The following is a 10,030-nucleotide window of genomic DNA, read 5'->3' as shown; positions in this document are numbered from 1 at the left end:
AGGGAAAAAGCATGTATTTGCTCCATAGGCTAAACATGAGAAAAATGGCGCCATCTGGTGGAAAATATTAAAAATTTACGTTTTGAAGCCAGGGCTCTGAAATGAAAGCATAATATCATAGAATTCATGATATTATGCTTTAATGGCACTGGGATCAAATATTGCAGTTTTAATGGGTTTCAATGGGGATATTTTTGTCCTGAGTGTAACTATTGTGTGTACACAGTGTATTATAGATGTATTATAGGAACTGAGGTTGAAATATCAAAATTCCTCCCAAAAATACACACCTTTGGCAAAATGTGTGCCATTGGCATTAACACAGACAAAACGATCGAAAAAACAAAAATGAAAAAGACAAAAACGTCCCGAAGGTTGCACAAGGGTTAAGTCAAATGTAGAATTTTGAAGGACTGATCTGTGGTGGATCATATATACTGTAGTCACCGGATGGCACTATATGTTTCATTTTATACTATACTCTTGTTTGTACAATTTGAATTATTCTTTAAAAAAAATAAAATCACACTGCTAGTTCCGTTAAGCGTTTCTTGCGTAAGGAAAGTTCCGGCTTATCATTTATCAATGGTAGTGACCACCCTCTGAACTATAGTTGCTTTTTATGTATGATTATTCTGAAATGTTTAATGTAAACAACATTACCTCCGTTTCTTATAATTTTCCAGGGATGATGAAACAAAGAAAATGGTTTTATGTTATTTGTGGTTTCAATAGGGAAGAATGCATACGTGTAACAGCAGTTCAGAGTTTGACTACTTTGTTACTAAAGAAATGCAAAAATAAACAAACAATGGTACATGCATCTTATTAAATAACATTAGACCACGATGGTGCTTTACACCACACCATACATTTATTTATAAAGAAAAATATTTGCACAGTCATAAAGGTTGCGCAGATTAAACTGATAGTCTGATAATCACCATGTATGTTTTAGACCAGCTTAAAATAGATTAAATAAAATAATCTTTTCACCTCAGAGACTGATTATCCAGGAACCACTGTTTTAATGTCTTTATTACACAGCTCTCTGGAATACTCGATTCTGATTGGTCAATGATGCCATCTAGCGGTCTGATATGTAAGGGAGAATGTACAGTCAGCTGGTTATAATCGCATTAGGGGTTGTTGTTAGGGGTTTATTTTGCGATAGCAACAGGTTGACTTTACATTATCCCGCTTATTACATGGCTTCTAACCAACATAAAATATTGATTTGCGTTGAAATTATGGAATTATGTGAGAAGAAAGCAATCGCTAAACTGCTGAATTCTACCTTTGGTTTTCATCAGAGTTCTGTTGGTGTTTATTTGGTTAATAATGACCGTCTGTTACTCAGAAATATCATATCACTAGATGGCACCATTGACCAATCAGAATCGAGTATTAGACAGACACATGTCAATTAAGAGTCTAAGAGCCCCTAGCCTAACCCTTCCCCTAACCCTAACCATGTATGGAAGTGTCGCCCCCTTTTGGAGCTGGCTCAAACCCCTTCTGGAGTTACCCCGTGCTCTTTTCGAGATTCCGCCCCTATTTGGAGATATCCAGGCTGCAGCTTTATCTACTTTCGCATCTGTGGTTTAAGACATATCAGACTGGTCATTCAGGTATTTTGAGTCATCTTTCCTACTTCTCGTATTACTCTGCGATCTCTACAAGCTAATAAAATTATTTTACCTCAAATCAATATTTCATGTCCATTTACTTATTTATTTGGCAAGTAGTCTTGTAATAACCTGGATAATGTCAGTCAGATGGTAATTTCCACAAAACAAACATACTGTAGTGGCTGACTGTATATTATCCCTTACTAAATTATGATTTAGTTTTAACCTCATGGTGACTATGAATATGACAAAATACATTCCAGATGTGAGTTTGAATTGGGAGTCTTTGGAAACGTTACCTTTGTGTTGTTTGGTTTTTAGTAATAAATCATAGTACTTCAAGCTGCCTCTCTCTTAGTTGCATGTTGAACGCTTTTATCATTCAAACAGGCAAATCAGGAGGTAAATCACAATATTACCCAATTTGGAATGCCCAGTTCCCAATGCGCTTTTAAGTCCTCGTGGTGGCGTAGTGACTTGCCTCAATCCGGGTGGTGGAGGACGAATCCCAGCTGCCTCCGCATCTGAGACCGTCAACCCACACATCTTATCACGTGGCTTGTTGAGCGCGTTGCCACGGAGACATAGTGCATGTGGAGGCTTCACGCCATCCACCGCGGTATCCACGCTCAACTCGAGAATGAACCACATTATAGCGACCACGAGGAGGTTACCCCATGTGACTCTACCCTCCCTAGCAACCGGGCCAATTTGGTTGCATAGGAGACCTGGCTGGAGTCACTCAGCATGTCCTGGGATTCGAACTAGCGAACTAGCGAACTCCAGGGGTGGTAGACAATATTACAAACTTTGATTTAGACCAAAAAAGTATTTAAAAATCAGACAAAAAGTCAAAGGAATAAGACTGTGTTTTTAACGTCTTTAATGAGGGAATGTACTACAATCCCATGAAGCATTGTGAATGACATAATCTAATAAAAAAATATGGAAATATGTAGGTATATCAGGAGTTTTACATGGACATTTTAGGGATTATGAAAATGAGCTGTTTATTTTCAGTCGTATAAAGTAGTTAAACACAGCACCAGTGATTGATTGGCAGATGGATTGATAAAGTCATCTGTGGTGAATCATATATAGTGAAATATGTAAGACTATTTATTTTAGGTTGTTGATTATAAGTATAGAAATAATGTAGTTTAAAGAGCACCTATTATGGTTTTTAAATGTGCCTAATTTTGTTTTAAAGGTCTCATCCAATAGATTTACCTGCATCCAAGGTCAAAAAACACTTTAATTTTCTCATAATTTAAATTGCAGCGTTACCTTTTTTTCCCAGTGTCAAAAACGACTCGTTCAATGATCCGATCTAAAGGATTCATTCTAAACTCCTCCTTTCAGAGAGCCTACCCTGCTCTGATTGGTCAGATGTCCCAGTCTGTTATGATTGGTCTACCGCTTAGTGTAGTGTTTGAGGGCGGGTCAAAGCTGTTCGCGAGCAGTCAATGAAGACCAGAGGCGGGTTTTTTGTTACCAAATTACGTAGGTTAGTACAGGAAGTAAGTCTGGAATTACTAACGACTCGTTTCAGGTGTTCAGACTTGGTTCTTTCTTTTGGGAGTCAATAACTCCATTTGTCGTGCACTTTGATTTTTGAAACTTTGCAGACATTTCTACATTCACAAACAGCTATATAACACACTACATGAAAGGTAATATTTGAAAAACCATAATAAGTGCTCTTTAAGTTTGCTACAAAATGTTCCAAAATATACAATTATATATTTAGTTTGAGAGTGTATGGAGATTCGATTGTGTCATTCATATTGTGTCATGGGAGTGGGCGGTCGCTGCTGGTCTTGTTTGCCGGACTTTTTTGGCCGCGGTTCTCTGATTGGTGGATCATTCTCTTCAGGATCATGGGTAATGTAGTGGTTTACCATGAATTCCACTATCAAACGCTATTTTTAACAAAGTTGAAATAACGCAGACTGATGGCTTCAACAAAAGTATACAGCTTCGAAGAACAACCTCAGAGCTCACTGTAGGTCTGTCTTTAAAGGTTTATAAGTTGTCGTTGAAAATCAATTCATCTATGGGAAAAAAATTGGATTTTTGAATTCCAGAACCAGACTTTTGCGCTCTATTGACAGAATGCAGGCGGAAGTTTCGATACACAGCTATCAGAGTCAGATGTGACCAAAAAAGATTAAAATGAATGACATTTTGAGTAAAGTTTTGTTTTGTTTCTGTAAATTTGTGTTGATAAAAAAAAAAAAAAAAAAAAGGTCTGTAAGGCTTAATGGGGTTATGACATGAGAAATAAAAATGTCCTTGATCTTTTAACATACAAGAGGTCATTATACTTTAAAAACATACTGTACATTTTCCCCACTGCAAAAAGAGCGTTTGTTGAAACAAAGCTGCCAAAACGACTTGTTCTCTACTTCTTCCACATTGTGATGTCACACTGTAGACCACCTCCACAACAACACATCAGTGCCTACTTTACCTTTAATCACTTCCGTAGCCCCTCCCAGTAGAGGTGAGCAGTGAGATGGCAAGAAGAAAGAGCAGGTCAGTCAAGAGCAGAGAGCCAATCAGAACAGTGGGCGTGTACTGTCAAGTCTTAAAAGAGAAGCAGCACCAAAAGCATTTTTGACTAAGGGTAAAAAAAAAAAAAGCATTTTTACAAATATATGACTGTTTTTTGTGCAAAAAAACAAAACAAAAACATTCCTAATATTATAAGTGAACCTAAAGGAACATATTAAAATAATAAAAAAAAGGCATGTCATGACCCCTGTAAAGAGTTAGCTCTACCAAAACTTCTGTGGAACGCAAGAAAAAAAGAAAGAAAAAAAAAACAGAGTTGCCATTGACTTTCACTGCATCCTTTTTCCATACAATAAACGTGAATGGTGACTGAGGCTGTCATTCGGCATAACGTCTCTTTATAATTCATAATTCCATATATTTTATTATTATTGATTGTTGACACAATTATTGATATGGCATGTTTTTTATTTTATTATTATTTGTTTTGTTATATATTATATATTATATTTTTTTCATTCTGTCTCCTTACTGTATGTATGTTGTTTCTTGATCAAACTTTATATAAAGAAATGATTGTCAGTGCTCTTAACAATCGGAAGTTATTTAATGACCTGAGTTTGTCCACTCAGCAGGATGCTTAGACTGAGATTGCCATGTGATTCAATTTCATATCATCCTGTTGCTTCCAAATGCAGCTCTTAATATCCTCCTAGTTCAATTAAGGATTAAATGCATGTATACCTCCAACATCAAAGAGTTTTCCCACTGAGATACAGTATGAAGTTTTATGACACCCTGAACATAAATTAAGTTCTAACTTTGGGGAGGCAGCAGTTTTCTTTATTAAAAAGATTGTCATATATTTGGCCTGGACTGTGGTAGAATGTATTAAAGGTGCATTAATGCATTACTAAAATCACTTGTTGACTCTTCTTAGTTCTTGGATAAACAAAGACTCAGCTAAAACAGCAAGTTTTAGAGAAATAGACTCATAATAATGTGCTGTAGAAACTAATCAATTTAGGTTATATATTGTCTAATCTCAGTATCTGACGGTCAGCCCACAGTTCACATTGCTGACCATCTCATGCATATAGAGCACAAAAGTTGGGTTCCGGAAGTAAAATTACCATTCATTTTCTATAGGGTAATTCATTTATAATGATTATGTATAAACCTTTAAAGACAGACATACAGAAAGCTCAGAGGTTGTTAACTGATGGTATTTTCTTTAAGACACGTTTAAGGCGTCAGTATGCGTTATTTCAATAACGGAATTCCTGGTGAAAAACAACACTACCCATGATGCACTGTGGATGACGCAATCTCCCTATACACTCTCAGACTTCTTTTATATTTGCAAATATCTGAATATTTTGAAATAAATTAAAAAGATAGTTTATTTTCTTAGAATGAATAGTTTTATATTTGCCAATATTTTTTATTTGACTGCATCACTCGCAATGCTTCATGGGACTGTAGTTCATTCCCTCATTAAAGACGGTAAGTACACAGTCTTGTACCTTTGTCTTTTTGCCCGACTAACAAATACTTTTTTTGCTTTAAATTAAAGTTTGTAATGTTGTGATTCACCTCGGAGCTGGTGGGTTTAGTTCATGGCTTAGCATTCTTTTATGAAGACGTTTAATGAAATCCCCATGGAAAAAACGAATGGGGAAAACACTTCTGGAACCAAGGGGGCTGAAGAAGTGAATGTGCACTGTTGCACTCTGTTGCACACCAAAATAGCAAGTGCTGTCTGAAATCTCCAGTTCAAAACTGATTGGCTGTTTAATCGCACCTTCTGTTTTTGGTAACACTTTCTATGAAGCCCATATTTATAATGCATTAGTAATGTCTCATAATACACCTTATAATATGTTATAACTTCTCATAAATAATTGTAACCACAATTATAATACATTATAATACTTACCTATTCATAGTTATACCAAGACATTGCAAGTCATGCTGGATGTTATATACATTACACATGCAAAATTACAAAATAACACACATTCAGTGTGAATTTTGAGATATTATGACAAATACTTGTAAAGGTACAAGGTTAAAATATATCAGAAACTCTCTCTCTCTCTCTCTCTCTCTCTCTCTCTCTCTCTCTACATAAAAAAAAAAAATGTATATTGATCACACATGTAGCCAATTGTCTTGGGTATAAACACACCTAAGAATAAAAAATAAAACTGATTCTATACTGGACTCTATTCAATAAAATATTTTGTTTGTGCATCTTATTTGGAGACTTATTTTATAAACTTCTATTATATACGTTTGACTTGTAATGTATTGTATGTTAAGTTTATGTTATGGCTGTTTATGAGAAGATATTGCTTTTGTAACTTTACTTAAAGCAGCAAAGACCACTTATAATATGATCACATCATAAAGCCTTTTGACTGTTTACATTAAACAGCACTTATACCATTAACTTTATTAACTTCTGCTGTGTTAAAATTGGATGTTGCTTGTGTTATAATGCATTACATTCTTAGAAAAAACTATAAATAGGGGATGTCTTATAATGTGTTATAACTGTAAGGTGTATTATGAGACATTATGAATACAGTATAATGCATGTATTATGCCTTTACAATATATTATAAATATGGGCTTCATTGAAAGTGTTTCCAAGTTGTTGTTTTTTTTTTATTTAATTTTTTTTTTTTAAATTTTTATCAGTTTGCCTGAAACAAAGATGTGTTTAACCTCTTTAACTCTGGTGTATTTTTGGGCAGCCAACTGCAATTTTTCACCCTCAAATGTAAAAGCTCACCATTCACACATACTGTGGAATAATTGGAAAGAATTGGTCTAATTTTTCAGAAACCCCCCAAATAAAAAATAACAAATGACTCAAATTATTCATAAATATTATTGTATATGTTTACAATCTTATGATGAACAGAAAGTTTTTTTGTTGTTGTTCTAAATTTGTAAGCATGTAAAAATAGTTCTGTTCACTCTATCTCCTTGCAAAAAGTATTATTTTATTCCACTAGATGGCAGAGAGTACTAGGAAAGATATTTTCTCTATCACCTTCCATCACAAAATGCCGATATGATATGTAGATGGTGCTATAATGCATCTCAGCTCTCACTGATGTGCTCGTTCACAGACATTCAGTCTACAGATAAGTCAGAAGTTTACATACACTTAGGTTGAAGTCATTAAAACTCATTTTTTAACCACTCCACAGATTTAATATTGGCAAACTATAGATTTGGCAAGTCATTTAGGACTCTACTTTGTGCATGACACAAGTAATTTTTCCAACAATTGTTTACAGACAGATTGTTTCACTTTTAAATGACTATATCACAATTCCATTGGGTCAGAAGTTTACATACACTAAGTTATCTGTGCCTTCAAGCAGCTTGGAAAATCCCATAAAATGATGTCAAGCCTTTAGGCAATTAGCCAGTTAGCTTCTGATAGGAGGTGTACTGAATTGGAGGTGTACCTGTGGATGTATTTTAAGGCCTACCTTCAAACTCAGTGCCTTTTTGCTTGACATCATGGGAAAATCAAAAGAAATCAGCCAAGACCTCCACAAGTCTGGTTTATCCTTGGGAGCAATTTCCAAATGCCTGAAGGTACCAAGTTAATCTGTACATACAATAGTATGCAAGTATAAACACCATGGGACCATGCAGTCATCATACTGCTCAGGAAGGAGACACAGTCTGTCTCCTAGAGATTCATGTAGTTTGGTGTGAAAAGTGCAAACCAATCCCAGAACAACAGCAAAGGACCTTGTGAAGATGCTAGAGGAAACAGGTAGACAAGTATCTATATCCACAGTAAAATTAGTCCTATATTGACATAACCTGTAAGGCTGCTCAGCAAGGAAGAAGCCACTGCTCCAAAACTGCCATAAAAAAGCCAGACTACAGTTTGCAAGTGCACATGGGGACAAAGATCTTACTTTTTGGAGAAATGTCCTCTGGTCTGATGAAACAAAAATTTAACTGTTTGGCCATATTGACCATCATTATGTTTGGAGGAAAAAGGGTGAGGCTTGCAAGTCGAAGAACACCATCCCAACGTGAAGCATGGGGGTGGCAGAATCATGTTGTGGGGGTGCTTTGCTGCAGGTGGGACTGGTTCACTTCACAAAATAGATGGCATCATGAGGAAGGAAAATTATGTGGATATATTGAAGCAACATCTCAAGACATCAGCCAGGAAGTTAAAGCTCGGTCGCAAATGGGTCTTCCAAATGGACAATGACCACAAGCATACCTCCAAAGTTGTGGCAAAATGGCTTAAGGACAACAAAGTCAAGGTACTGGAGCGCCCATCACAAAGCCCTGACCTCAATCCGATAGAAAATTTGTGGGCAGAACTGAAAAAGCGTGTGCGAGCAAGGAGGCCTACAAACCTGGCTCAGTTACACCAGTTCTGTCTGGAGGAATGGGCCAAAATTCCAGCAACTTATTGTGAGAAGCTTGTGGAAGGATACCCAAAACATTTGACCCAAGTTAAACAATTTAAAGGCAATGCTACCAAATATTAAGTGTATGTAAACTTCTGACCCACTGGGAATGTGATGAAAGAAATAAAATCTGAAATAGATCATTCTCTCTACTATTTTTCTGACATTTCACATTCTTAAAATAAAGTAGTTACCCTAACTGACCTAAGACAGGAAACGTTTTCAACGATTAAATGCCAGGAATTGTGAAAAACTGAGTTTAAATGTATTTGGCTAAGGTGTATGTAAACTTCTGACTTCAACTTGTAATTTTCAGTTAATGTACCCCCATTGTTTCATCGAATATCTTCTGGACTAGACAGTCTAGGTGTCATTAGAAAGCTGAGATCCTCTCCTTTATGATGATGTATAAAATTTTATCATCAATAGTCAATAACATATATTTCTGATGATTTGTTTAGCATGCTTTTCCAGCTGAACAGCATATTTTTTTCCTGGAGATCTAAGATATAACATTGTATTATTCCCCCATGGAAAAATGGCTCATTTTGTTGAAAACTGCCTAAGGTAAGAGCAGACAGTTTGTGGCTACTTGGGGCTAACAGCAGCAGTGATCGGCGCATAAAAGTGCCGTTTGTATTTGATGTCTTACGCAAATCATATTTCTCTTTGTGATTCTTTTGAAAATCTTTCGAACTGTGGTATTAGGGCAACACATTAAACTATACAGTCGCATTCCTGAGGATGAGAGATTTCATTTGATATATGACTTGTCTATTTAAATGATATATAAAATACTTCTATATTCATATCCATTTTTCTAGCACATTAACTCTAGGTGGCGCTTATTTGCGATGTAGATGTTTTCAGTCCTTATTTATATTTAATGTGACATAAATGCAAAAGTGATGGTGTTCTATGAAAAGTTTAGATTCTAATCTTTCAAATGATACCTGACATGCCTGACTTATGTATCCAGAGACTTTAACGTTTTAAGCGCAACTTACTTTGTGATATAGCGTCCCCCTCTGGACCAGCCGGCAGCACTTCCGGAACTAAGAATGCTGAAAAAGTAGACAGGCAATGTTACACACCAAAATGGCCAGCGCTGTCTGAAACCTTCAGTTAAAATCTGATTGGCTGTTTTATCGCACCATTCTGATACGTTTTCTTACCAGTTTGCCTAGAAACAAAGATGTGTTTACGACATGCCAGGTTGATACGACTAGCGGTTTTGAGGATAAAATAATCACTGGATTTGCTAACATTTTCTGGGTTAGAGACATCTACACCAAGTTGAACATGACTAAAGTTCGTTAAGGATCCCAGCCCAAAACCAAACATCAGCCTGTTCTCTGATTCACTGTAGCTATCGCTCATACACTACATGGCCAAAAGTAGGTGGACAAATTCCCTTAG

The sequence above is a fragment of the Myxocyprinus asiaticus genome, chromosome 6 (assembly GCF_019703515.2).
Source record: "Myxocyprinus asiaticus isolate MX2 ecotype Aquarium Trade chromosome 6, UBuf_Myxa_2, whole genome shotgun sequence".
NCBI lineage: Eukaryota > Metazoa > Chordata > Actinopteri > Cypriniformes > Catostomidae > Myxocyprinus > Myxocyprinus asiaticus.
Note: the sequence above shows the minus strand (reverse complement) of the source record.